Below are 27,834 nucleotides of genomic sequence, written 5' to 3' on the forward strand. Positions count from 1 at the left end.
CGGTGTTGGGCTGTTTTTAGAGGCGATGTGGTGGTGGCTTTGGTGACTTGGTGGACAGATCTTTGGAGACTTCGGAGACCTGGAACCTGGCTCTGATACCAAATTTAATGTAGGGTAGGGAAGAGAAATAGAAGAAGAAGAGAAGAAGAATAGGAGAAGAGAGGAAATTAGGGGAGGAGAGAAATTTGTAGATGGGAGAATCTCAATCAATCTTTAATTCATCAAAAACTTCAAAATCCCTAACAGATAAGGCCTATTTATAGGCTATTGAAAATAAAAGTCCATGGAAAATAAAAGTCCTAAAACTAAAACATAGAAATAAATCCTCACTGTTTCTACCCTCGTTGTTTTCGGTCTGCCCCTACTTAATTTCCGTTTAATTAAGTTTTGTATAAAAGAAAAAAATGACTTTTTCTAAGGACCCCATTTTGCTTTCGGATTACAAGACGCATTTGAAAACCCTTCCATGAGAATGAAGAAGGCTGAGAAGGAGGAGTTCGAACGAATCAAATCTATTTGAACCAGTCAAGAACAATGAATGTGCTTGAGGACGTTTTACTTGCATCGAGGAGAGTGACGACTATAATGAGGATCACATCGACGACTTACCAGTTTTTTATAATAAATATTTTTCATTTGATATTTGAGACTTAGAATTGATATGATCGTGTATCAATTATTATGTTTAAGATTATTATCCAATATGCATTGGTTTGGAGGAGAAACAGATGATCAATATGTGACTAGTTTGTTAGCAAACAATTTGTATTATATGATATCGAATAACTATTCATAATAGTTTCTATTTAAATTGATAGATTTGAATGAAAAACGAGTAATTGACTTTTTTGTTATTCTTTGATTTTTTTTAATTTTACTATATATATACATAGATAGATAGATCATATATAAATCTAAATGAATCTTATGATTTATGATAGGTTTTACGATTCAACCTTATTGTGATTTACGATTTGATTCTGATTTTTAAAACATTGCGTAGAAGTTAGAACAAATTGAGTGAGAAATGTTGGGCAGTTGAAGAAGTGAAAAAAGAGGGCTTAGATGAGCTCATATAGGGTTTTCTTGTTCTGGGAGGCAAAAATATGGAAAATACCCTTCAAAAGGCTATAAAACGGTAATAACAGCCAGATTGGAACAAAATTCACAGCCATAATAAAGCCCAATTTATGTTTTATAGAAGCCCTAAATAAATATTGAAAGTGTATTACATGTTGCTGTCCAAGAAACCTAAAAAAGTACTAAAGCTATAGAGCATCTAAAGCTAATATAGGGTTTTTCTTGTTCTGGGAGGCAAAAAGATGGAAAATACCCTTCAAACGGCTATAAAACGGTAAAAACATCCAGAAGTGAACGAAATTCACAGCCATAATAAAGCCCAATTTCTGTTTTATAGAAGCCCTAAATAAATATAGAAAGTGTATTACATGTTGTGTTCAAGAAACCTACAAAAGTACTAAAGCTATAGAGCATCTAAAATTACTCTTTACTTGCTAAGCTAAATTAAGTATTATTTCCTCTATTACAAGTTACTTTTTAAGTTTATGCCAATTGAATTTATTGGTATCGTATGGATGGTGCATTTTGATAGCAATTGGTGTCTAATACGCTCGCTCTATGGCTAGCAGAATGGAACCCCCGTACCATCTTCCTAGTCAGTTGCCATTAAATATGGAATGCATGACAATGCAACTTTCTCAATTTTAGACAATCGCTGATTTTTTAATGATTTCTTGCCAAATACTCTTTGAGATGGTGTATGCTCTTTAAGTTGGTTATAAAAAAAATTCACATTTAGTTTAACAGCCAGAATGACTTCATCCAATTATTCCATGCCAGACCATTTTTACCTAAGAAATAGCACTAACAACTTTTGAAATTTCTGATATTTCATGAAGCTTATGGGGGTTCATAATATTTCATGTTTGTATGTCCACATGAAGCTTATGGGGGTTCATAATATTTCATGTTTTATCAGACACAGGACTACCAAATCCCCATATGCATTGAGATATCTTTTGCTGATTTTTTTACAGTAACTGATGGACAGTTCCACATGCAATTAGTAGTAAGCACCCGTAAGTCTCTCAACTCACAATTTACTTTATATGTGGGTCGCGGATGTTTATTATATCACTGTGTTGTTAATACCATGAACATAGATTTGCCTTGTGGCCCTCTTTTGTATAGGTGGTTGAGGTGAATCTTAAAGTTGAAGAACCAGGGCAGAGTAATATCCATAATAGTGCATTCTATGCCGAAGAGAAACTGTTCAAGTCTGAATTGCAAGCAATGTGCGACTGTGACCATCTGCTCGACACTGGATTGTGAGTATACTTACGCTGGTCAATGAAGTTCTTGCAAGGAAATTGCATTGACTGTAACTTGGATACTTATATTTGTTGTTCTTGTTTTGGGCAAGTAAGAAGAACTTCATTGGTACTGAAGTTCTTCCCTGGTCAATGTTAAAGTTCTTCATCTGCTCGACACTGGCTGGTGAGTATACTTACGCTGGTCAGGGAAGTTCTTCTTGCTCAGAAATTGCATTGACTGTAACTTTGATACTTATATTTCTTGTTCTTGTTTTGGCAACCACTCCGTTGTACGTCACATATCCAATAACTGCTTAAATTCTGAGATCTCTTTTGAACCTTTTGAAGACGTACATATTTTCCATGTTGTTTTCTATTTTTTCTTTGAGATAGTTTATGTTTTTGCATCTCTTCAAATAAACTCATAACTTTTACATCATATATATTTTTCTCCTATCTTGTATATTCATTTGTGATTTGTCATATATCCATCCCCTCATTCAATGGAGAATATGCCAATGTGACAAGATTCATTAAATTGTATATTTTGAGATCTTTCTAAGTATTACGGCCCGTGCATAGATATGATTGTGTGATTCAATAGTAATTTTGAAAGAAAAAGGAACTTGGGTCCACTCATTAACACGTGTAACATCTTAGAAAAATTTCCTTTCATGGATTTTTTTTTTAATGGCTTCCTTTTTGTGGATATTTTAAAGCTATTTTTTATATGGAAAATCAATTGGTATATCTAGCAAGTTATAAAATTGTAATTTTATTGTCATTCTTCATGTAAACTAGTTTTAAAACTCCCCCACGTCAATGTGGACTCCCCTCAGTCAACTCCGTTTAACCTTGCCGCATTCCGCGTTCCACATTTTGCCCTACAGAGTCAATAAAAACTCCTTTGATTCTCCTGAATTATGACTGCATCACCTGAGTACTTAGCTGCCTCTACGAAGTACTTGACCGCCTTGTGCCTAGTCAACTAGGATTTTCTTTGCCTGCGTTCTACACCGCATCCACGTTTTTAAACATTTATTTCAAGTTCATGTTTTTGTCTCTTCACTTTTCTATAATTGATGACTTCTGCTTGATGTTCAGTTGGCCTGGATAGCTTGGGATAGAGAAATATGTTATCATTTGTGTTTTTGAAGGGAAACTTAATAACTGAATGAAATGGTCAAAATTTATATATTCAGGTCAGGAACACGAGAACTGTCAATCGAACGGGGCAGCTAACAGGCTATAAGCTAGTGCCCGGATCGAATTGCTTGCCATTAGCTGGTCCAGATGCAAAATTCTTGAGAAGATCTGCTTTCTTGAAGCATAATCTTGGGTTACAGCATATAACCGTGATGAGAAGTTTCCTGGAGGAGAATTTCCTAATCAAAATCCACGTCTCAATGAGGGGTTGGCGACATGGGTTAAGCAGAATCGCCCTCTTGAAGAAACAAATATTGTTCTTTGGGCAGTTCCAACTTACTTTTATATTTTAATTAGTGAGACCTATTAAAATTTCTCAATTGCTTTGTGATGTTTCCAGCATGAATATCTTTTGTTTCTTTAATGGTTATAGGCCAGTTGTGGCTGTTCTTGTGTGAATGTTATTAAATTAAACTAAACTCTTTTGTGAGCATGTATGTATGATTAAGAAATACTGGAAATACTGGAAAGTGTAGTGTATTCTTCCTTTCTATCCCGTTATGCCTATGAAAGGTGAATTTCTATATGTTGCAAGGACTATTCTGATCATGGTTGAGACATTCAATTATGAAGATGTTACAATGTCTCACATATTTCCTGTTTTCTGAAGTCACTCTAGATACATGAACCATTCAAACGATGCTGCTCAGTGTCTTGCTATATTTTCTTGGGATTATCAATTATGTTTTTCTTTCAGTGTAATATCAATTATGTTTTTCTTAATGCATTTTTCTTATGCAATATGAATGGACCTGTGTGATCACTTTTGCTTCCCATACTAGCAGGGGCATGGACGCATGGTGTTCTCAGTTGGTTTACTGGATATGCTCTTTGCTGACCGTTAGATTTAATAAATTTGATTTTCATCCAAAGCTCTTCCAATCTTGAAGATCTGTGATCTGTTGACACAGATTTGTGTGTCTACTGTCGACACAGATACAGGGTGTCTGGCATGGTAACCCTTAAAATCCAGAAATGGGGACACTTCCATACACATGTACATTTAAAATTACTGATTACATTCATAATTTGCAACAAAATAAATGTTGTATTTATATAACAAAATAAGAATTCATAGGATTGAGATAGACCAATAGCCACCGACTTATTATCCCATTCTCTTCTGCGACATCTCACAAGTATTTCTCAGTCTTCAACCCACAGCCGGAAAGAGAGACTAACAGGCATACAATGAATATAAAAGTGTCGAGTACATCAGAGTTCAAGATGTCAATTCCAACATTTGTTTTTATGTTAATCGTCCTTAAGCCACAATCATATATTTACTTTGATCCTTCTAAAGAACCCCTCCAAGTTGCTGCCGTATTATTTGTCATCCTGCAGATGGGGAAAAAAAACGTACGCGACATGGTTTATTGCTGATGGATAACATTTGAAATTTTTCCATGATGCAGTTATTGTTTGATGGCTTAAAGCAATTTTTTTTCCTGAATTATTTAAACACATCCACACCTTTTTATTTATGATTAAAGCATACAATTCCAGTTGGGAGGGAATGCAGATCTTGTAAATGTAAATATCATATACATTTCCATCATCATCTAGGTTACTGATGAAATGTGTTAGTTAGGGGTGTGCACGTGATATACCTGATGGCTGGGATGTGTAGAGACCAAGGTTTAAAATCTCGGTTTCGGACCCTGAAATTGAAATTTCGTTCGAAATCTGGTACAAAATCCAAAACCAATATTAAATTAATATTAAAAAACAGATTTTTTGGGTCAAATTTTGGAAAAACCGAAATTTCGACAGAAATTCCCAAATTTCGGCCGAAATAAATGACCGTTTCGGTTTTTATTGATTTCGGTGTCGGTCTCCACCGAAATTTCGGATTTCGGTCAAAATTTAAAACCATGGTAGAGACATAATGTATTGAGTGGTAATTAAAATAGAATGACTAATAAAAACATCTAGGTATGTTTCAATTTCAGTACTGTATTTTAAATTCAGTTGGTTCCTATATAACCTTACGTTGGCTTTAAGCTTGTAACTGAGTCACAAAGAATGTCCTGTAGAGTTATTTGTGCCGTTAATCTTGACTTATAATGCAATCTATTTGTTTTATTGTTTTCTTTTAGCACCTTATGTAATTCTCATGATGGGTTATATTAGCTAGTGCATTGTCTATATGTTTTTCTATATCTATATCCATAGATAGAATGATAAGAGAAAAATGTCCTGTAGAGTTATTTGTGCCGTTGATCTTGTCTTATAATCCAACCTATTTGTTTTACTACATTCTTCTATCACCTTTTGTAAGGTCTTGGTACATTATAAATTTTATAAGGTGTTTTATTTTCTAGTGCAGTGTTTTTGTGGTTAACTATATCTATAGATAGAGTCGTAAGAGTTTTGTGACGAATATGTTGTTAGCAATCTCTGGATTGAATGAAAACCCTTTAGTATTATTAGGCAGCCTTGTCTGGGTAGTCGAGGATTTGAGCAAAATATCTGATACTGTTGCATTGTAGTTTTTTCTTCTTGACAATGAACACTTGCACGAATCTAATTCTGTAGCTTGATATTTTAGTAATCCTCTGTTCAAGAATTTCTTCTTTGCTTGCAACTATTTTTGAAGTCCTTGATACTGACGTTTGGTATGGGTGATAAATTTGCCCCCAAACTTCCCCCATTCGCTCCTAACAGTAAATATTAACAGATGTTAGATGCAATGCCCTTCTACTCTCTTCCTTCTCTTTCCTCAATTAATGTGCCTTCTTTATTTTTCCTCCCTCAACAATAGTACCATCTTGGCCTTCATCTTCTCCACCCATTTCTCACCCTTTACCGATGTAAGGAGACCTTCAACAAACAGGGAGATGATCCATCAAGCGGCTGGCATATTTCCCCAGCAAGACGAATGATTTGCTGGTTTTCAACTCGTCAACGGAGAAGACAAAGAATTTTGTAATCTCTCTCTCTCTCTCTCTCTCTCTCTCTCTCTCTCTCTCTCTCACACACCCTTATGACCATCTCTTGGCAAAAGCTGCCAGCACTCATCAGCCATATTTTCTGCCAATGCAATTTCTTAATGAAGACCATTCACCAATGGATCATTTCATGGAAAAAATTACAAAGCAAACTTGGCCAAAATTATATTTCAGACAGCCAAGGGGTTAATTTTAACTGAGATGGGTTTATTTCATTCAGGCAACAGTCAGTTTCTAGGTCACACAGAGGGAGAAATGGAGAGAAGGGAAGGGGAGGAGAGGAAAAGCAGGATTCTGGAGGTCACCGGTCGATCATCGGTTTCTTGTGGGTTGAGAGAAGAAGGGAAGGGAAGAAGAAAAGGACGTTGAAATCTCAGATATAAGGAAAGTAGAAAGGGATATTGAAATCTCAGATGTCAGCAGAGAATTCAATATCCCAGTGTTTTGGCAGTAACAGGAAAGAAGGGACAACTTTATCCCCATACCTTAACTTCTGTATCTTCTTCAGTGTCGTAAGTGGTTGATTATAGGATTGTAATAATCCTCTGCAATTTTCAGAACATCATTTGTAAATTACATAAATCAGTGACTTGATAATTGCCAAAAATAGTGAAGGATTATACTTAGAAGGACCGTCTATTTATGGTGGCATGAGATGCCTAGAATTCTCTGACCTTAAATGACTCAGTTTTCAACTTTTGGTTACTTCCCCTTCCTGCACTTCTGATGTTTTTAAATTTTTGGACATGGGTGCTGTTCCAGCTGATGCTTGTTCCTGCTATTTCTAAATTGGTGCTTTTATTTTAGGTATGTCTTTGGAATTACACATATTCCTTGTTTGGAGGATTGGCCCGTGATGCCTGTGGAGCGCATTGGGTTAATGATATTCCTCTCTCTTCAATTTTGTCCGAAGCTTTATCTAGATTGTTCTTATATGCATCATGGTTGATTGCAAATATTGATTTGTTACTTACAGTACTAGCCAGTCTATTATATGGTGGCCTTTGGCGTCTGGGAATACATTTCTATCCAACTTGGTGTATGGAGGAAACACCCTTTATTCTAACAACTAATTCCTAATGTTTTTGTGGGGAGTAAAAAATATTACTATCGTATCTACAGAAGTTCATATTCGGTTTCTTCTCTGAAGTGTTCACCTTCAACTTTTTGTAGAATGTAGAACAAATTTGAACTGCAAATATTGTGTTGCATCTCATACTTTATAGTGTGTGTGGAACATGCAGATTAAGCACCAACTTTGTATTCTAGACTGATACTATTAAGTATTAACCCAAAACACTGCTACTTAAGATTTCCAAAATCCATTGAGTAAGCCAGAATTTAGTTGCTATCCATAAAACTCAGATTGTGTGTGCGTGTGTGTATATATATATATAAATAAATAAATATATATATATATATATATTTATATATATATATATATATATATATATATATATATATATATATAGAGAGAGAGAGAGAGAGAGAGAAAACGGTTCCTACACATATGTGTAGATAAGTTATCTACACACTAGCTTAAAATACAGTGGGGGCCACATTATTTGGGTGATCCAAACCATTCATTTTTAAGGCCCTCACATAGATAGGGTGTCCACAAAAAATCAGATCCATAGGATCATCCTAACCATTCGAACTGTGGAGACAAAAAATGGACTAATTTGTGAATGTTTAAAGACATCCATTTTACCTCCACAAATCGTAGGGTTGGGATGATCCTATGGATCTGATTTTTTGTAGACACCCTATCTATGTGAGGGCCTTTAAAATGGATGGCTGGGATCACCCAAACAATGTGGGCCCCCACTGTATTTTAAGCTAGTGTGTAGAGAACTCTCTACACATATGTGTAGGAACCGTTTTCTCATATATATATGAGAGAACATTTCCTACACACTTGTGTAGGTAAGTTACCTACACACTACCTTAAAATATAGTGGGGGCCCACATTGTTTGGGTGATCCAAACAATTCATTTGAATGGTCCTCACATAGATAGGGTGTCCACAAAAAATCAGATCCATAGGATCATCCTAACCCTACCATTTTACCTCCACAAATTGTAGGGTTGGGATGATCCTATGGATCTGATTTTTTGTGGACACCCTATCTATGTGAGGACCATTGAAATGAATTGTTTGGATCACCCAAACAATGTAGGCCCCCACTATATTTTAAGGTAGTGTGTAGGTAACTTACCTACACAAGTGTGTAGGAAATGTTCTCTCTCTCTCTCTCTCTCTCTCTCTCTCTCTCTCTCTCTCTATATATATATATATATATATATATATATATATATATATATATATATATATATATATGAGAAAAGTGTTTCTAAGCACGTGCTTAGGGAGCTCCCTAAGCACAAGTGGCTTAAAAAGCCACCGATTGGTTCATATGGCGGTCCACCTCTGCGGGCTCCACAAAAAGTGACCAATCGGTGGCTTTTTAAGCCACTTGATCTTAGGAAGCTCCCTAAGCACGTGCTTAGGAACACTTCCCTCCCCCCCTCTCTCTCTCTCTCTCTCTCTCTCTCTCTCTCTCTCTCTCTATATATATATATATATATATATATATATATATATATAGAGAGAGAGAGAGAGAGAGAGAGAGAGAGAGAGAGGGGGGGACACCTTACATTCGAAACCTAGAAACTCTTACTCCTACAAGTTATCAACCCCAGTCCAAAAAACCTGCTCTTTCTTAATTTTGAATCTTTCGGGTTTGGTTCCATAATGTGTCCAACGTGTTCTTCAAAACTTTGAAATTGGACACACGTTTCTAGCTCAATGAAACCTCTTACGGTTTTGTAGAATTTACCAACTTTCTCCTAAACTCAAAACACCACATTGGGAAAATTAAGATGATTATGAAATGGGTGAATGTTACCAGGATTCATGATTACATCAGGTTGACCTCGCTGATACAACTCTGTTATGCTCATATGCTGGAATCCCTGTTTTTTCATCCTTTACATGTGTTCCAATAGTCCTTGAAATTAAGATATTAGATCTTGCTGCTATTATGTTAGTTTGAATCTATGCTACCTGGTTCGTCTGTTCTCTTGGTTTGGATCACAGGGAGATTGATTGTGTTCCACTACAGAATGAACTTGTCAACTTGGCTCCCTAAATGTAAAGGTTGATGGAATGTCATTGTAATTTTGAACTCCAATATAAATTGGAAATCCAATGAAAATTTGAAACCCGTCGAAACATGGTTAAATATTAATCACTATTAATCACAGTTTCTATGTGCACTTTTTGTAATTAGCCATTCTTTTTGCACTATTTCAAATTTTGTGAACATGTTGCTATTTTTTTATAATAGAAATTGTGTTATGAGCTGCTTCAAATTTGTGGCAGTAGTCCGTATTTTGCTCGTTTCGTATTGTTGCGAACCGTATTGCATACTGCTTCACAATACGATTGTGTGGCAACCAGACCTGGTAGTACGGGTTTAAAGAATAATTTGGGGATCAGTTGCAAGCCTAATTTGAGATACTTGCATTTTTTTAAAAAGGAATTTGATGCAAATGAGCCTTAACTTCCGCCTCGTTTCAAGCTTGTTTAGTAGCCATGAAAGTTTTGTCCATAGAATATTATTTTATCAAGTGATGGGAGAGGGACAAGAGGCGTGGGAGAGGGAGAGAATTGAAAGGGCATGGGTTAGGAGAGGCTGAGATGTGGCTGGAAAACAGGATAAAGAAAAAACTGAAGTCAAAATAGAGTTTTTGTTTTCCTTATTTTTACTCGCTCATCCCCTTTCAATTATCTCCCTCTCCCACTCTCCCTACGCCTCTCTCAACACTTGGTAAGCTACTATTCCATGGAAAACAATTTCACGGTTGCCAAACCTGTCCTATCTATAGTCTCTCTAAAAAAGTTAGATATTAGCCTGAATAAATATTAAATACTAACTGTCTCATCATTGCCTTGAATAAACATTAGTGCTCTTTCAATCAAGCTTGAAATGGCATTCATATCCATGCATAAATGATTTTCTCATAAATATGGTGGTGTTTAGTTTCAGCCACATGGTTTCTTCTGTTGGACGTTTTCTATTAAATAGTAGGTTTCCAAAATTTTGAAGTTTCTTTTGAAAACGAATTGTGGAACGTTCCATAGTTGCTAACATTCGATAGTTGCTAAAATTAGTTTGTGGCTTTGCATTTATGCAACCTTTCTTTATGTTTTGGCAATCCTTGATATTTAGCAATGTTTGGAAAGGAAAGTAACTCAAAATGCACTTTCTATATTTATGGGAAAGAGGCAAAATGAATTGGGTATTTTAGAAAAGCTCTATGGGAGCTTTTGCCTATAAAAGTGACCCTTAGTCCCTCTTGCCATACATCACAACACTAGAACTCATTGAGAGAGAGAAAGAAGAGGTTTCCCATAGACCTATTGGTGTGCAAGGTAAGAGAAGAACAAGGGGCGTTTTTAGGCCTTTATTGTGCTTAGAAAAGATCAAAGACCCGTTGGATTTCTAGCTTCAAAGTGGCGGTCATGGTGAAAGGTACAGCAAACCCATCTCGTTAAATTCAAGTATTTCTTTAATTTTTATTGCCCAAGATCCAAAGGGATCATTAAGTTAATGTTTAGAATAACATTTGGTATCAGAGCGTAGGTTGTAGGCTATAAAATCAAGGAAAATTCAAAATTTTGGGTTTTATATGCTATGTTAGAGGCCGCCGAAAAAATCATTACCGCCGGCAGCTGGATAAGTTTTCCGGTGAGCGGATGGTACCGGCATGTTCCCCTCTGACCACCGATCATACCCTTAAAGTTTTGTTGTAATTTGGACGGTCGGATTGTGAGATTTTTTTTTCCAAAGATTAATGGCAGTTTTCGTAATTTTCTAACGAAGTTTCAGAAAAACTATTGTCTTCCGCGTGAAGACAAGCACGGGTATTATAATTATTATTCAGGTAGTTTTGAATACTTTGAGTATTTATTGGTTGTTCTCGGCTAGGGGTGGCAAAATTGGCCGAACCGAACCGGAACCGAGCCTAAACCGAACCGAAAATTCGGTTTCGGTTTGGTTAAACCAAACCGATTCAAATTTCAGTTTGGTTCGGTTTGGGGATCAAACCGAACCGAAACCGAATATTTCCAATTATTATGAGTAAGGGGTGGCAAAATTGGCGGAACCGAACCGAAAATTCAGTTTTGGTTTGGTAAAACCAAACCGATTCAAATTTCGGTTCGGTTCGGTTTGGGGATCGAACCGAACCGAAACCGAACCATTGCCACCCCTATTCTCAGCACTTTTAAGAAACACCTTACATTGGTAGTTTTCCAGAAATCACCATCGTTTGGTAGTTTTTAAGAAACTACCATACTTTCATAGTTTTTTAAACATTTAACTTTAAAGCGAAAACAAAGGAAACTTTTATGACGCACGCCCAGAAGGGGGTGAATTTATCCTTTGGGAGTTGGAAAACATAAGGGGGGTGAATTTATCCGATACCGGAACCTTTCCGGGGGGCGGTTCGGCCTTCTCCCGGCCGTTTCTTGGCGAACCGAGACTGGTTCTGGGACCCTCTAGGTCCCCTCTACCTTGTGTAAAAATTTCAGGGGCACCGACTTCCGTTTTCTACTAAATCTGAATTTTTTTTAGATATTTGGCATCCCCTACTATAAGCTTTTCAAACCCATTATGAGGAAATTTTCATAAGAAAGGATTGTTTCCTAAGGTTTTCCGGTGTTCTGGATCCATTGGCGTAGGTTTCGAACCTATCTGAGGATCGGATCTTATAGCTCATGTGTAAATGTGCTTGTGGGCCTCCCTTTGTGAGTAGGTTTTGGACCTTTTAGAGTTGCAGTTTTCGGTTCCACAAGTGATACTTGTTTGGTCTTACTTAGAAACATTAGTTGCACAAAATATCTTCTTGTGATATGCATGTCTGATTTATAAAAATATACATTATGTATGTTGAGTATGCCCCTACTTGTCTTTTAACCATTTTGATTCAAAACCCGAGTGATAGAACGGCTCAATAAAGTTCTAGGCTACATGGATAGACTATACATTGCTGGAAGACACACGCACCAAAATTCACAAATGGAAGAAACTTGTGAATAGTTGGAGTACACTAATAGTATTAGTCTAAGAACTTCATTTATGTCTGCAATCTGAGATACTTGTTCTAATTTGGAAGCAAAGGAGGTTGTGAATGTAGCCGATGAGTTTTTCAGATGATTGTTCAAGAAACTCGTGAGTACCCTTAAGATAAGTTTGGATAACCCTAAAGTCAGTTGACCAAAGAGGTCTTTATTAGCATGTTTTTGAACTCTTGGAATTCACACCCTTGATAATACTCACTATGGAGTCATTTCAAAGGCAACATATCGAGGCCGGCAGATATGGTGACCCAACAGGGTCAATTGGTTAGAGATTAAGACTTGGTATTTAGTGTCGCCCTTGTGGTAGGAGGATGACATATCAAGTAACAATACCTTAAATTTGTGATTGCTGGAAAATGTGATGGGACCCTATTTTTCTCTCATAGAAACAAATTCATGAATAGATTCAAATCTTACTATCCAAATTTAAGTTTCATGTGAGGATTCTTATGAGTAGATTTCAAGTAGAGAAAAATTGGATCAATACATTAGGGAATGAGAATAAAGTACAGATTGAGGCCATTACTGTTTTCTGTTAATTTTTCTAAATACGAGTTTCATTAGTTTCAGAAACTTTATTTTAGGAAATTTGATTCTTTTAGCTATGAATCAAAGTTCGGAAGCATGGCGGGTTCTTCCTAGTTTTTTATTCACATTCAGTATGTAAGTGGTTCTTTTCCAAAGGCAATCCATAAAGATTCAGATTGGTTTCTTCTTATTATCATACTCGAATTTCCTTACATGAGAATAAGATAGTCAGTTTAGTTGGAAATTAGCAAATCAAGTGAATAAGAGCTTATCCAATCAGTGGCTCAAACATTTGGCCATATATATATGTTTAATAGATTGGTTGAAAGGAAAGCTCCAAATTCATTTGATTTTACTGATTACAGTGTTTGTATGTGGTCAATTAAAGAAAAACATATAAAGACAAGGGTCTAAGGGTGTCACTTAGAGTATCGCTCCACTAGAGATCATTTAGATAAGATCAGGAGACCTTTTCTGAATCTGAAGGTTAGTGGAAGAGATCATTAAACCCTTATAGTTGAATTTTTCAGTTGTTGTTGTTTATCTCTTTAAATGAAGGCTAGAAGATGTGGTCTGAAGGGTTTTTGTCTCATATCTGCAAGAGAACAGTATTGCTGAAAAGTGAGACCGTACTCTTATGAACAAGATGATGAGCATGTTGTGCAAATCATCTTTACTTGAGGGGAGATGCCTTAAAGACGGCAGTGCAAATCCCAACTCGAATTTCCTTATATAGTTACACTTGAGACCCTTTTAGTCTCAGTAGGAAACCAGTGTTAGGGTATTTGCTCATATGAGGATTTATTGGCCTAGGCTAAAGTCTACAATTCCTTAAAGTAAGGAGTTGATATTTAAGTGGTTATCCTAAAAGGTTGAAGGGGTTTTGGTTTTCTTGTCCTACAGAACTTGTATTTTAAAGATTAGATATGCCGAGCTTGGAATAATGGCGACCTTAGTGGGAGTGCCATGATCCCATCTTTTTCCGTCCAACCATAATGGGTGATCATTCGGCACAGTGGCTTGACGTCATGAAGGAAGAGCTGCTCTCAATAGAAAGGAACCAAATTTGGAAACTCAATGAGTTGCCAATGAAGTCAAGCTAGTTGGCTATAGGTGAATATTTTAAGATCAATATTTGACTCCAAGGATGACTTTGAGATGCATAAAGTAAGGCCGATTGCAGAAGGCTGTACTTTGAGATCCTAATAAATAAAGTTTTCTGCTTTTTCCTTATTTGTATTGTGCACATTAGATGGATGTTTTGTAAGCAGAGTGTCGGTAATGACATAAAGTGGACCATATCTTGTTCATGTTGGTAAGTTTACTAACTTTGTGACCATGGGAAGATTATTGGATAATGAATCCAATGATTACATGATCCGTTATTAGTATAACTTATTGAACGGAATGGAAAGATAGTTAATAAGAAAGGTGTAAAGCCCATGCAAGCCAAGTGGGAGACTGTTGGACATTTTCCATAAAATAGGAGGTTTCCAAAATTGTGAAGTTTCTTTTGAAAACAAATTGTGGAATGTTCCATGGTTGCTAACATTCTATAGTTGCTAAAATTATTTTGTGGCTTTGCATTTATGCAACCTTTCTTTATGTTCTGGCAATCCTTGATATTTAGCAATGTTTGGAAAGGAAAGTAACTCAAAATACACTTTCTATATTCATGGGAAAGAGCCAAAACGAATTGGGCATTTTAGAAAAGCTCTATAGGAGCTTTTGTCTATAAAAGAGACCCTTAGTCCCTCTTGCCATACACCACAACAGAAGAACTCATTGAGAGAGAGAGAGAGAGAGAGAGAGAGAGTTTACTTTTGAGAGGTTTCCCATAGACCTATTGGTGTGCAAGGTAAGAGAAGAACAAGGGGCGTTTTTAGGCCTTCATTGTGCTTAGAAAAGATCAAAGACTCGTTGGATTTCAAGCTTCAAAGTGGCAGTCATGGTGAAAGGTACATCAAACCCATCTCGTTAAATTCAAGTATTTCTTTGATTTTCATTGCCCAAGATCCAAAGGGATCATTAATTTAATGTTTAGAATAACATCTTCAACTGCTCGCAGGCAGTGGATGTTCCACCTAGTGTTAGTGAGATGGAGCTCAAGGACAGTGGGGTGTCAAAGCCAATGCAGAATGGGCTCCTTGCAAAGGTTTGAAGGGATTCCATCTCATCCTTGATACCCATGTACTAAGAGGGCTACTAGTGTAGAACTCATTTATTTAAAATTATAAAAGAAAAATCATTTTGTAGGATTTATTAGGAATTGATAAAACCGTACATTACAAGTTTTTGGGAAATTAAAAGTCCCTTATATATGTTTCATTTGTGACCAAAAAATACAAAAATGCTGGAATAGAAGTATGTCTATAGAAAAAAAAAAATGAATAACTAAAAATGGGTGTCTCAAGGTAAAACACGGTGCATAAATATATGTAAAGATTACGTTATTTATTTCCCCCTGTTTTTTTTTTTTTTTTTTTTTTTTTTTTTGTGTGTCTTGTTTTCTTTCTTTGCAGCAACCTTCATAGTGGGTTTTTGCAGGTTTTGAAACGTGAGATTTGGGCATGGAAAAATCGTGGAATTGAAATGGGTAATGTACATACCACTTTAATTTTATTTTTTTTCTTGTATCTTGCTTCCTTGGTCTGCAGAAACCCTATATTCATTTTAACGTAGATGTGGGTTTTGCAGGTTTTGGAGCGTGAGATTGGGCGAGGAAGAAATCGTGAAAAAGCAATGGGTTTTACAGAATAAACGGAGAGGGTTTCATCGCATACACGGTTTGGGGATGCAATTCCATGGCTTCCAAAAAGGTAGAAGTTGCCATGGAACTGAGGGTGGTTATTTGATCAAGAAATTTCAAGAAAACCCAAAATACGCATACCTCTCTGCTGTGGTGAATGGGGAAGACGAAGAAGCACGATGGGTTTCCCGGCCAAGAACCGTCCGAGCCTCTCTTTTTCTTCGTCTCTCTCACTGTACTCTTTCCCTTTTCTTTTCTTGTTTTTGTTTTTGATCTTAACAATATGGTGGTGTAAATGATTTGGTGGGATTTTTAAGATTTTCAAAGCAAGGATGTTGGTTCCACAAAATATACGTTCATATAGAAATCTTCCGTTTTGCCCATTCTTCTTTCCATTTTAGGGATCGTGATTTCCAACTATTTTCTTTTCCTTTTTCAACCTTATTAACCTTCTTAATTTAGCCACCAAATGACCCTAATTACTTCCCTTAATAATGTGTATTGAATGGCTTTTTGAACGTTAGATAAATTTTACAGCAAGACCCACCACAACATTGGATTTTTAAAAAAGAAAAGAAAGATTTTCAATTGATTTCGCACTCCTTAAGGAAAGTGCACACGTTTTTCCCATAAGAGGGAAAACGATGGACTCTCCACTTGCTATGATAATCTCGACTCTAAATTTTTGATTCAATGGTTTAGAATTTACAGTTTTAAAAATAACTTTATAGATTTAACTAGGGTAGTCGTTACATGTTTTTCATGCTTGTTCTTATTAGCTGCACAATCCTAAGTCCTGACAGTACTTTACACATAAAAACATTGGATTGCATATTTCTTTTTTGAGTTAGTGTTTTCTTTTATTAAGGTTCTTCATATTTATCCTTTTCTTTTATTTGTATTTTTTCAAATATAGCTATTCTGGTTCCTTTCGCTTAAGGAACCAAATAAGGCCTCTCTAACACGGAATCATTTGGGGAGTTTACTTTTTGTATTCTATAGGAGAGCATCGTTTAAGATGGTTTGGGCATATCCAACGTAGGCATTTGGATGCTCCAGTGAGAAGAAGTGACTTGTGCCAAGTTGATGGAGTAAAAACAGGTAGGGGCAGACTGAAAACAACTTGGGTAGAAACAGTGAGGAAAGACTTGATGGCTAGGAACATAATAGAGAACATGACCTTGGATAGGAGGGAATGGAAGAAAATGATCCATGTAGACGAACCCAACAGGTGTCAGGATTAGACTTAGTTACTTTGAGCCGATTAGATTCTTTCACCTTCTTCATGAAAATTTTCTAAAGGTTTCATTAGCCGTCCCCAACTAGTTTGGGACAAAGGCTTAGTTGAGTTGAGTATACTATAGGAGGGTTCAAAACATATGTTTATATACATGTGAATACACCAGTGCTATTAAGTTATTACCGGTAGTTGTATATATTATTTACTTTGCTCTAACTTTTAGCTAGAAAGAGAGGCAGTCTAAATGTTTATGGAGTTTTGTGACTTTGTATCAACATTGTTCTCTTTTCAGTCTCTTCGCAATCATGTACACATAATTATTACAATCCAATATTTCATTTTCTTTGTTTTGAACTCTAGGATGTTGTGGAATATGCTGAATGTGAAGCCGTTGTTAAGGACCATCCCCCATTTAGAGAGGCAATGAGAAAGAGGGGCATTGAGGATATGGATCTTGTGATGGTGGATGCCTGGTTAGTTAACCCTGCATGTTTGATTTGTTCCTCTGATACACTATGGATAAATTTTAAGATTAGGTGTTTTTAGTATTCAGGTGTTCTCTTAAAATTTTCCATTCAAACGTTTTTTCACAGGTGTGTTGGTTATCATGGCGATGCTGATGCTCCTAGATGCAGACTTGCCAAACCACTTATTTTCTGTAGAACTGAGATTGACTGCCCTATGGAAAATGGTTTTGCCCGTCCAGTTGAGGGCATTTATGTACTTGTTGAAATGCAAAACATGGTGGTAGTTGAGTTTGATGATCGAAAACTGGTTCCTCTACCGCCAGCTGATCCATTATACTTCTGGACAAACCCGAGTGGGTGTTGACCGGAGTGACGTGAAACACTTACAGATTATTCAGCCTGAAGGTCCAAGTTTCCATGTTAGTGGTTACTTTATTGAATGGCAGAAGGTATTGTGGAAATGGTATTTTCCTTGTAGTTTTTCCATAGTAGTTCAAACTTAAGATGATGTTTTGAACTTATCTTGTTCTTCTTTCCAATGAACAGTGGAATTTTCGGATTGGTTTCATTCCTAGGGAGGGCCTAGTTATCTATTCTGTTGCATATATTGATGGCAGCCGGGGTCGAAGGCCGGTAGCCCACAGGTTAAGTTTTGTTGAGATGGTTGTTCCCCCAGGAGATCCGAATGAGCCACCTTACAGGAAGAATGCATTTGATGCAGGGGAAGATGGCCTGGGTAAAAATGCGCATTCTCTTAAGAAGGTCAAAATACTATATATTTTGTTCTTTCTTTTTGTGCCTTATTCTTCCATTTCGTGTGATTTCAATTAGCCCTTTTTTCTGAAATGGTTTTATCTGTGCAGGGATGTGACTGTTTAGGCTGTATTAAATATTTTGATGCTCATTTTACAAATTTCACTGGCGGTGTCGAAACTATTGAGAATTTTGTTTGTTTGCACGAAGAAGATCATGGAATCCTATGGAAGCATCAGGATTGGAGGACAGGATTAGCAGAAGTGCAGCGGTCAAGACGTCTAACAGTGTCTTTTATATGTATTGTTGCTAATTATGAGTATGGATTCTTTTGGCACTTTTATCAGGCAAGTTTGGATCGTTCCAATTTTGTATTTCAATAATTTTTCCTTTATTACTATTCTGGCGTATGATTTCCATTTTCATGTCCTTTTGAATTTGTACAACAAATGGCGATTGAATGCTGATTTTAAATGGCATCTTTTAATTTTCTTCACGTTCTAGCTAAGTAACAAGGAAAATAATTTTGCGTATTTCCTAAAAAAAAAAAGGCTAATAATATTCCTACTGTCAGGTTTTGACAGTGCTCACTTTGTCTTTTATTATTTTAACGGGCTGTCAAAGGCTATCACAATTCCCTAAAAGCTCTCAGCAACCTATCAGAAAAGAAAAGACAAGGTGAGTACGTTCACTTATCAAAACATTGTAGTGGGAATATCAGTAGCCAAAAAAATTATAATATTTGCCACAATGTTTGAAAATTTGATTACCATTAAAAAAAAAGTTCGAAAATTTGATGCCACACATGCATTTAACATTTCTAGTGTTGCCTTCTATTACCAATCTTTTCATATTTCTCTGTTTTAAAATTCTATTGGGCCTTGCAGTTGAAGCAATTTTTATTTTCTAAATTGTCTTAATAGGTGTCTTAAATGTTTCATTAAAAAAATCATATCTTAGACATACATTCTTCGCTTCATTTATTGTGAATGAATGTAAAATAGTTTCAGATTTACAAATTAGAGTCGATACATAGTTGCCCTTGCTACACAATATAAGCTACAACGTGTTTTAATTCTGTTCAATACTGCTACATACTTTGCTATCTCCTCACGTCCTGTTAAAGTTTTAAATTTCTTATATTGCATATTTTCAAGGTTGTTTCCATAAGTAACACATAAAATGCTATTTTGATCCTAATTAGTTTGTATGACGTGGGATCATTTTGCTACTTGTGTAATGATGAAGAGTTAAACAGGATGAGGGGCCCCATCATTAGTCCTAAAAGTGTCTTTTTTTTTAATCTCAAGAAGTTATAAATGAGTTGTTTAATTCAGTTGAAGGCATTAGGGTTATTTGAACCCTTTTTATTTAGTTCACTAAGTCACTTGAGTATTTTTGAAATCAGATATGGCCCATCTATTTCCCATGACATGTTTTAGTTGTGGAGTTCAAGGGGAGCTTTTATTTTTGGGATAATTACATTTACACCCTCTCTAGTTTCTGACACATCCACTTCAACACCTATAGTTTAAAAAGTGACAAAGACATCTCCTCTAGTTTCGTTTTGTTTAAGGTTTGCCCTCTCAGCTGAAGGTTCGTCCGTAGATTGAAGGGTTAGGATGATCCGATGGAGCTGATTTTTTGGGCACACCCTATCTATGTCAGGACCCATCAAATGAACGCTTTGGATCATCCAAATAATGTGGGCCCATACCCGAATCCAAAGCGTTTGGTAGTGTTTGGAAATAGATATTGTAAAGGCCTTATGGAGGTCTATAGATATTGTAAAGGCCTTATGGACGTCATTATGAATGATAAGCTTAAGGGTTGTTCTCCATCGATCTTGGTGTGCTGCCCTGGTTAACCATAGAGGTGTGATGCCCTGGTTGACCATCAATGTAGGCTACAATGCATGTTACAGAGCGTGTTCTCTTTGTCCTAGGGCTAATTGCATGCATTTATTGTTATTTCTTTAAGCTTGATAGTATTTAATACCACCTCCGTGGACGTTGGGCAATGAATGTTATATAAACTATAGGATCACATATGCACGGTTTAAACTTTGGCCAAAACGTGTCGCTTTTGGCTGAGATGTGTCGGTTTTGATGGGGACAAAAGCCTAAAGTTTGATTCATTGCTGTACATACATTAATAAAAAACCCAATTATTTAGGAGATATTAATGTCCATTCCACTAATAAGATGGGTACGTTGAAAAGTAAAAAAAAAATGGCACCATCATCAACATTAAAACATGTGAAATATCTATATTGAGCATTAACCTTATTGTTCTTGACATGCGCATCAACGCATGCCACTAGGTGTTTGATCCTGCTAAACCATTATGGACGGTTGTCTTGCATATGTAATGTTTTCTAGCTATCCATTTGTACTTTTTTTATGACATAGGGTATCCCCACCCCATTTTAGGGCGGGACTAATCCCTATGGATGCCCTCAATCACCCGTAACCATGTGCATTGGGTCACTCCGAGGGGACTCGAACTAGCGTCTATGGGGAGCAAACCCACGATGCTAGCCTACATGCAAATCCATTTGTACTAATTCTAGCATTTCCTAAAGTTTGATCTTAATTTTCACGTACTTAACTTTCATGAATTACTTCCATTTTCGTGGGGACTTAATCTTATACCAAAACCAAAGTTTGATTTTTTGTTAGTATGTGTGTTTTGGTTACAGGATGGATAAATTGAAGCTGAGGTCAAACTTACAGGAATTCTCAGCTTAGGAGCATTGCAGCCTGGGGAATCCCAAAAATATGGTACAACTATTGCTCCACGACTATATGCACCAGTTCATCAACATTTCTTTGTTGCTCGTATGGATATGGCTGTTGATTGTAGGCCTGGCGAGACATTTAATCAGGCATGTTACTATAAATTCATAGGATATTTTATTATTTTTTAAGGCTTGTTTATGTTTCTTTAGTAGGATTTGATATTTTTCTTTAGTAAGATTTTGATATCTTTTACATAGAATATCCTCTATGTTATCTATCTTAATTTCACCATATTGCATTGGCTTTCACTTTAATTTGTAGTCTAATCTTAAATGGAATTCCGGATCAAAGAAATTCTAATTTCGTTTCATTTCCACTAATATTGCTTTTCAAGATGCTCCTTTTTTTAATCATATTGAAGATATAAAAAATATATTAAAAAGGGAAACAATGCGATTCTGAATCAAATGGGATTCTCCTTTAGATGATATTATCATTCTTTTTAAATCCATAAATATTCATGCAATAAAGGTTAATTTTTTTTTCATAGAGGAAATATTGGGTAAAAAATCTATTGAAAAAAATCAACATGTTTGTGATACTTGGATGATCAATATGTTTAAAACCTTGCTAATTAGTGGGTGGGAGTAGCATTCCATAATGCCTTCACCTGCTCGCTTGTTCTCTTGTGGAGAAAGATTAATGCCCGACTGTCAAACACTTTCAATCTCTCCTTGATTTTGCAGAGGTATACATCTTTCTTTTTCGGTATATATTTTAACCTTTGGCTTACTACGATCGCACGTACATGATGGTGGCAATGATGCCCTTGTGGTGTAGTTTGCTTCTTCAATTGGACTATAGTTTTCAAATCAAAAGGACACGGACACCTTGCGTGAGAGACAAAATCGGATAAAGCTTGAACTCTACGTTGATGGGTATGTGGTGTTGGAGACATTTCACTAACCACAATAAATTAAAGATTCAAGTTAAGAAACAAATTATGAAAAGTGCCATAGGTTTATTTACCTTGATGGCTGGAACTCTTGTGCTTCTTCGGTTTGGAGTGACATGAAAATGGAATTTTAGACATTATATAGGATATTTAGGTTCAAATTGGGCAATGGAAATAGTGTATTCTTTTGGTGGGGGAAAAATGGTGCGGTGATGCCCCACTCATTGTAGTTCATTAACATCTTTTATATCCTTAAACTGTAAATCTTTGAACCTTGAGCACTTGGATTCTTTTGATCCCAAGGCTATTAGGAACCCTGTTGTGCCGGATCCGGGAGGATGTCCCTTCATGACCTCTGAGAGTGGTGTAGCTCGAGTCGCTCTTTTTTGGATTAGTGATTATTGATAAAAATTTCTTTTTCTGTGAATTTGGGATTACAAAGCAATCCGAACTTCACACAAAAGAGAGGGCTAAAGTCGTCACCTAGGTAAGGGACCTAGGACCCATAAGTGACCCTGCTAAACTAGTCTGTGTTCCCATATGTCTAGGTCTGTTACCTGATTACTCGAATGGAAGGTTTTAGGCACTATTCTCACCCCGTAAACCTGTCTTCAATTTCGAAGACTAATTCACGTAAACTCGGTTATAAGGCTTGTTTAATTCTTAAAAGTGTGGGCTACACGACATGCAACCTAAGAGACTCATTTCCATTCGATGTTCTTAACATATAGAGCTTGTCCCTCTATTGATTAGAGGGTTAGGATGAAACATACAGACAGCCACAAACCATAGAAATCTCCTCAGCTATTTCAACTTTTGGCCCAAAAATCATATCCAGATTTTTTTGTAGGTATTCATGTAGAAATGGAAACTTCCATTAGTGACTGGGTAAGAGAGTATTAGAGAGAGAGTTAATTGCATTAATTTCGTTTGTTGTTGAGGGATTTTGGAAACAAATGCTATAAAAAAGGGCCTTTACGAAAATTTTGAATTGATTTCAGTTGCCAGTGGAGAGAGGAATTAGGAAAAAAAAGGCTATAATAAAGGGTTTTACTAAAATCGGAGAAACTTTTCCCATTTTTTTAAATTAACAGCAATCAAATAAGAAAAAAAGAAGTTCGTATTTTTCACATTTATAGGATTAAACAAAGGATTCACAAATAAAAGCACTAATGCCACGACCAAGTAAATCAATGAACAGTCTTGGTCGTGCTATTGGAAATACCAGTGGAAGTGAAGACCTCATTATAAATGATACGGATAAAAACATTCATAGTTGGAGTGATAGTGGATATTATCGGGGGGTCCGTGAAGATCTAATATAGTGCCTTTTTCTCTCCACGAGGATCAAGCAATGCATTTATCAAATTCAAAGTGGATTCGACCACGGAAACGCTCTAATGTGATCGATTTTTTAACAAAAAAGCCAATAATTCAACGGAAATTTTCATATTTTCAGGGGGTTGGGTCAAACGGGAATTTCGGCCGAAATTTGTTACTCAAATTATTATTTTTACTTTTTAAAGAAAAAATTTGGTATATTAAATTTCAACCGAAATTATTGAAATTTCGTACATTTTGGTCGAAATTTAATATACAAAAAAAACTAATTTTTTTACCTATGATTTGGCTGACACTTTGAATTTATTACCGACTCACGTGTCCAGCCGTGTCCGTCATGACATGCGTGTCCACACGTGTCGACACTCCTTTGGACACTTTTACTTGTATTGCTGGAAGTGGTAGACTTAATGTGGGCGTGTGGACATGTTTTTGTAGCGTGTCAAGTGTGACATTCTGTTTTTTTATTGAATATTGTGTTTACCTCATTTAGACAACTTGTATCCATGGCGAAACTGGACACACGAATCCATATCCACAAATCATGATTACATATACTTTCATTTTAGCCGTGATCCCGTTTCTAAAGTTTGGGGGTTTGCCGTGTCCGACACTCCGTGTCCGTGTCGACACACGACACTCGTGTCTGTGTCCACAAATCATAAATTTTTACGAATTGCAAGGGATTTTGAGCGTCGGTCGAAATTTCGGTTTCGGAAAGGGGTGAAACCAGTATCGAAATCGAAATTTCAAACCATGCTTGTAACAATAGGTAATCAGTCACTAGAGTTGGTGTAACCAGTAACTTGCTATTACCGGTAAACAAGTGCAGGGCAACTTGCCTTTCAAAATGGTAACTTGTTAAAACTAGTTACCAAGTAACTTAATGCGCAAGGAGGTCACATGTTATTCCTTTCAAGGAGACTTACAACTTCACCGACTATCCTTCTTCCGCACGACAGTGAATGAAAAGGAAATTGAAAATTTTAGAAACCCTTGGGTTTCCTTCTCCCCCCCGACACTGCCGGGAATGAGATGATGCATACGGCGGGAGGAACGGAGTAGAGACGTGCAGCAGCAGTTGATGATGGGAGATGGGTTACAGGTGGGTTAGTATTAGGGAAGGTTTAGAAAGGTGGAAGATGAAGATGGGCTTTAAGGGTTTTGTGATAATTATATTGCTGGTACGAAAGGGGTTTAGGTTTGATATGGAGGCTGTTAGGGTAAGATGGTTGGTCAATGTTACGTACTTATTTGGGTCTGAGATATTTGTTATTTTGAGATTTGCTTTGTTATTTAGTTAGTTAGGAGTCTTAGAGATAAGGCTTATCTAGATTAGGAATTTTTAATAAATAACTTGTACGAAGCCTTTCTTTGTTCAATGAAGAAATTTATCCCCAAATTTGTGTTTTGGCTCAGAAAGGAGAACGACCCTTCCCTCAAAGTGTGTCAAGAGGCTGATCCTCCATCTAAGAAGATCAAATCCGTTACGAACCAATTTAGGTTTGTAACAATTGGTATCAGAGTAGCACGATCCGGCGCCATGGAGAAGAAAATCGAAGGAGCAATGGATCCATGGGATGTGATGATAAGCGAAATCAAAAGGCACATAGCTTCCATGAATGCCAAGTTCAACAAGATGACACTCTCGCTTGGCGTGAAGATAGAAGAGCCCTTATGTTTGAAGAAGTTGAATGAAGAATTCAATAAGAGCATTGTTGAGAAGGTTTGTGTGACGAAAAAGAAAAGAAGAAACATAAAAGGGGGAGGGGGAGGAAGGAAGAAGACAAAAATAAAGCAGATAAAAGAAAAGGCGAAGAAGACACAAAAGAGAAGTCATCGCTGAAGAGCCCACCGTTCATCTTCTCCTCAATCTGTCCAACGTAATCGAAAAGATTCTCACCCACAGCCATTTGTGCGTTATCATCTAAATCATTCCAAAAAGATGCACCGAAGGAACTTTGATGAACGACACAATGAGATCAGTTCGAAGATGGAGTCGTCTCAACCGTTGATGTCAACTATGTTTTTCGTGAATATGATGCCCATTAAGATTTGGGATCCCGGTGGAATAAATTATCTTCTCTAATGATCAAACCTTGAGGACAAGGTTGATTTCAAGAGGGGAGGAATGTTACGTACTTATTTGGGTCCCACAGTGAAATAAATTGGTTGAGATATTTGTTATTTTGAGATTTGCTTTGTAGTTATTTAGTAATTTAGGAGTGTTAGAGATAAGGCTTATCTAGATTAGGGATTTTTAATAAATAACTTGTACGCAACCTTTCCTTGTTCAATGAAGAAATTTATCCCCAAATTTGTGTTTTTGCACAGAACGAAGGAACGATCCTTCCCTCGAAGTGGGTCAAGAGGCTGATCTTCCCTCTAAGAAGATCAAATCCGTTACGAACCGATTTAGGTTCGTAACAATTGGTATCAGAGCAGCACGATCCGGCGCCATAGAGAAGAAAATCGAAGAGCAATGGATCCATGGGATGAGACGATAAGAGAAATCAAAAGGCACCTAGCTTCCATGAATGTCAAGTTCAACAAGATGGCACTCTCGCTTAGCGTGAAGATAGAAGAGCCCCTATGTTTGAAGAAGTTGAATGAAGAATTCAATGAGAGCATTGTTGAGAAGGTTTGTGTGACGAAAAAGAAAAGAAGAAACAGAAAAGGGACAGGAAGGAAAAAGAGAGAAATAAAGCAGATAAAAGAAACGGCGAAGAAGACACAAAAGAGAGGTCATCGCTGAAGAGCCCACCGTTCATCTTCTCCTCAATCTGTCTAACGTAATCGAAAAGATTCTCACCCACAGCCCTTTGTGCGTTATCATCTAAATCATTCCAAAAAGATGCACCGAAGGAGCTTTGATGAATGACACGATGAGATCAGTTTGAAGATGGAGTCGTCTCAACCGTTGATGTCAACTATGTTTTTCGTGAAGATGATGCCCAATAAGATTTGGGATCCCGGTGGAATAAATTATCTTCTCTAATGATCCAACCTTGAGGACAAGGTTGATTTCAAGAGGGGAGGAATGTTACGTACTTATTTGGGTCCCACAGTGAAATAAATTGGTTGCGATATTTGTTATTTAGAGATTTGCTTTGTAGTTATTTAGTTAGTTGGGAGTCTTAGAGATAAGGATTATCTAGATTAGGGATTTTTAATAAATAACTTGTACGCAGCCTTTCTTTCTTCAATGAAGAAATTTATCCCCAAATTTGTGTTTTTGCACAGAACGAAGGAACGATCCTTCCCTCGAAGTGGGTCAAGAGGCTGATCTTCCCTCTAAGAAGATCAAATCCGTTACGAACCGATTTAGGTTCGTAACAATTGGTATCAGAGCAGCACGATCCGGCGCCATAGAGAAGAAAATCGAAGAGCAATGGATCCATGGGATGAGACGATAAGATAAATCAAAAGGCACCTAGCTTCCATGAATGCCAAGTTCAACAAGATGGCACTCTCGCTTGGCTTGAAGATAGAAGAGCCCCTATGTTTGAAGAAGTTGAATGAAGATTTCAATGAGAGCATTGTTGAGAAGGTTTGTGTGACGAAAAAGAAAAGAAGAAACAGAAAAGAGAGAGGAAAAAAGAAGAGAGAAATAAAGCAGATAAAAGAAAAGGCGAAAAAGACACAAAAGAGAGGTCATTGCCGAAGAGCCCACCGTTCATCTTCTCCTTAATCTGTCCAACGTAATCGAAAAGATTCTTACCCACAGCCATTTGTGCGTTATCATCTAAATCATTCCAAAAAGTTGCACCGAAGGAGCTTTGATAAACGACACGATGAGATCGGTTTGAAGATGTGTGGACCCCCGATCCGAGAGAGGCGGGGGATGAGCCCCACACGAGTCTCAGGATCATCCACGTGAATGGAGAGCTCTACCAAGGAACTCTCGAAAGAAGTGCCTCTCACAGCATGAGTGGCAATATAAAAGGTGAGATACCTCTCGATTCGGGGACTAGCCCAGATTCGAGGCGTACCTTAAACAAAGAAGAGTCGCCATCCAAGGAAGTGGGCCAAGGATCCCATACTATGCTCTGTTGCAACGGATAACCAGGGATTATAAAAAGAGGGTTCGTGCCTGGTTACGAATTCGGAAGGTCTAAAGAGCACCTCATCCACCCAAGTGTAAACACCTGGTCTCTTATGCCATTTATTTAATAATTTTGAAGACTTTTGGGCGAAAGTCATATGAAATGGGAACGAATATCTCCGAGAAGACATCTATCTAATCATGCATATCTCGGAGATGAATAATAAGCACACATAAAAGAAATGAAAGAAGTGTCACCTAGGGATAGCTAAATTCTGAGTGACAAGCCTAAAGAGCTAAGTTATGAGTGTCATACCTAATTGGTGTCTGAATTCTGGTGTGCAAACACATGCATGCTACAGCTAAAGGTATAGGAT

General features: G+C 36.9%; 1 long non-coding RNA gene and 1 pseudogene across 1 annotated transcript; both read left to right on the plus strand.

The window, feature by feature from the left end:
- The first annotated feature begins 5,988 nt into the window (after positions 1-5,988).
- On the plus strand, positions 5,989-7,119 carry LOC143851923 (uncharacterized). The gene is made up of 2 exons (XR_013236564.1): positions 5,989-6,467; positions 6,711-7,119. It is a non-coding gene; the product is annotated as an uncharacterized LOC143851923 (long non-coding RNA).
- Positions 7,120-17,527: 10,408 nt separating this feature from the next.
- LOC143851512 (amine oxidase [copper-containing] zeta, peroxisomal-like) overlaps positions 17,528-27,834 on the plus strand; it is a 79,689-nt pseudogene continuing 69,382 nt past the window's right edge.

The sequence above is a fragment of the Tasmannia lanceolata genome, unplaced genomic scaffold (genome assembly GCF_043159265.1).
Source record: "Tasmannia lanceolata isolate RefF3 unplaced genomic scaffold, GAP_Taslan_0.1 ptg000018l, whole genome shotgun sequence".
Lineage (NCBI taxonomy): Eukaryota > Viridiplantae > Streptophyta > Magnoliopsida > Canellales > Winteraceae > Tasmannia > Tasmannia lanceolata.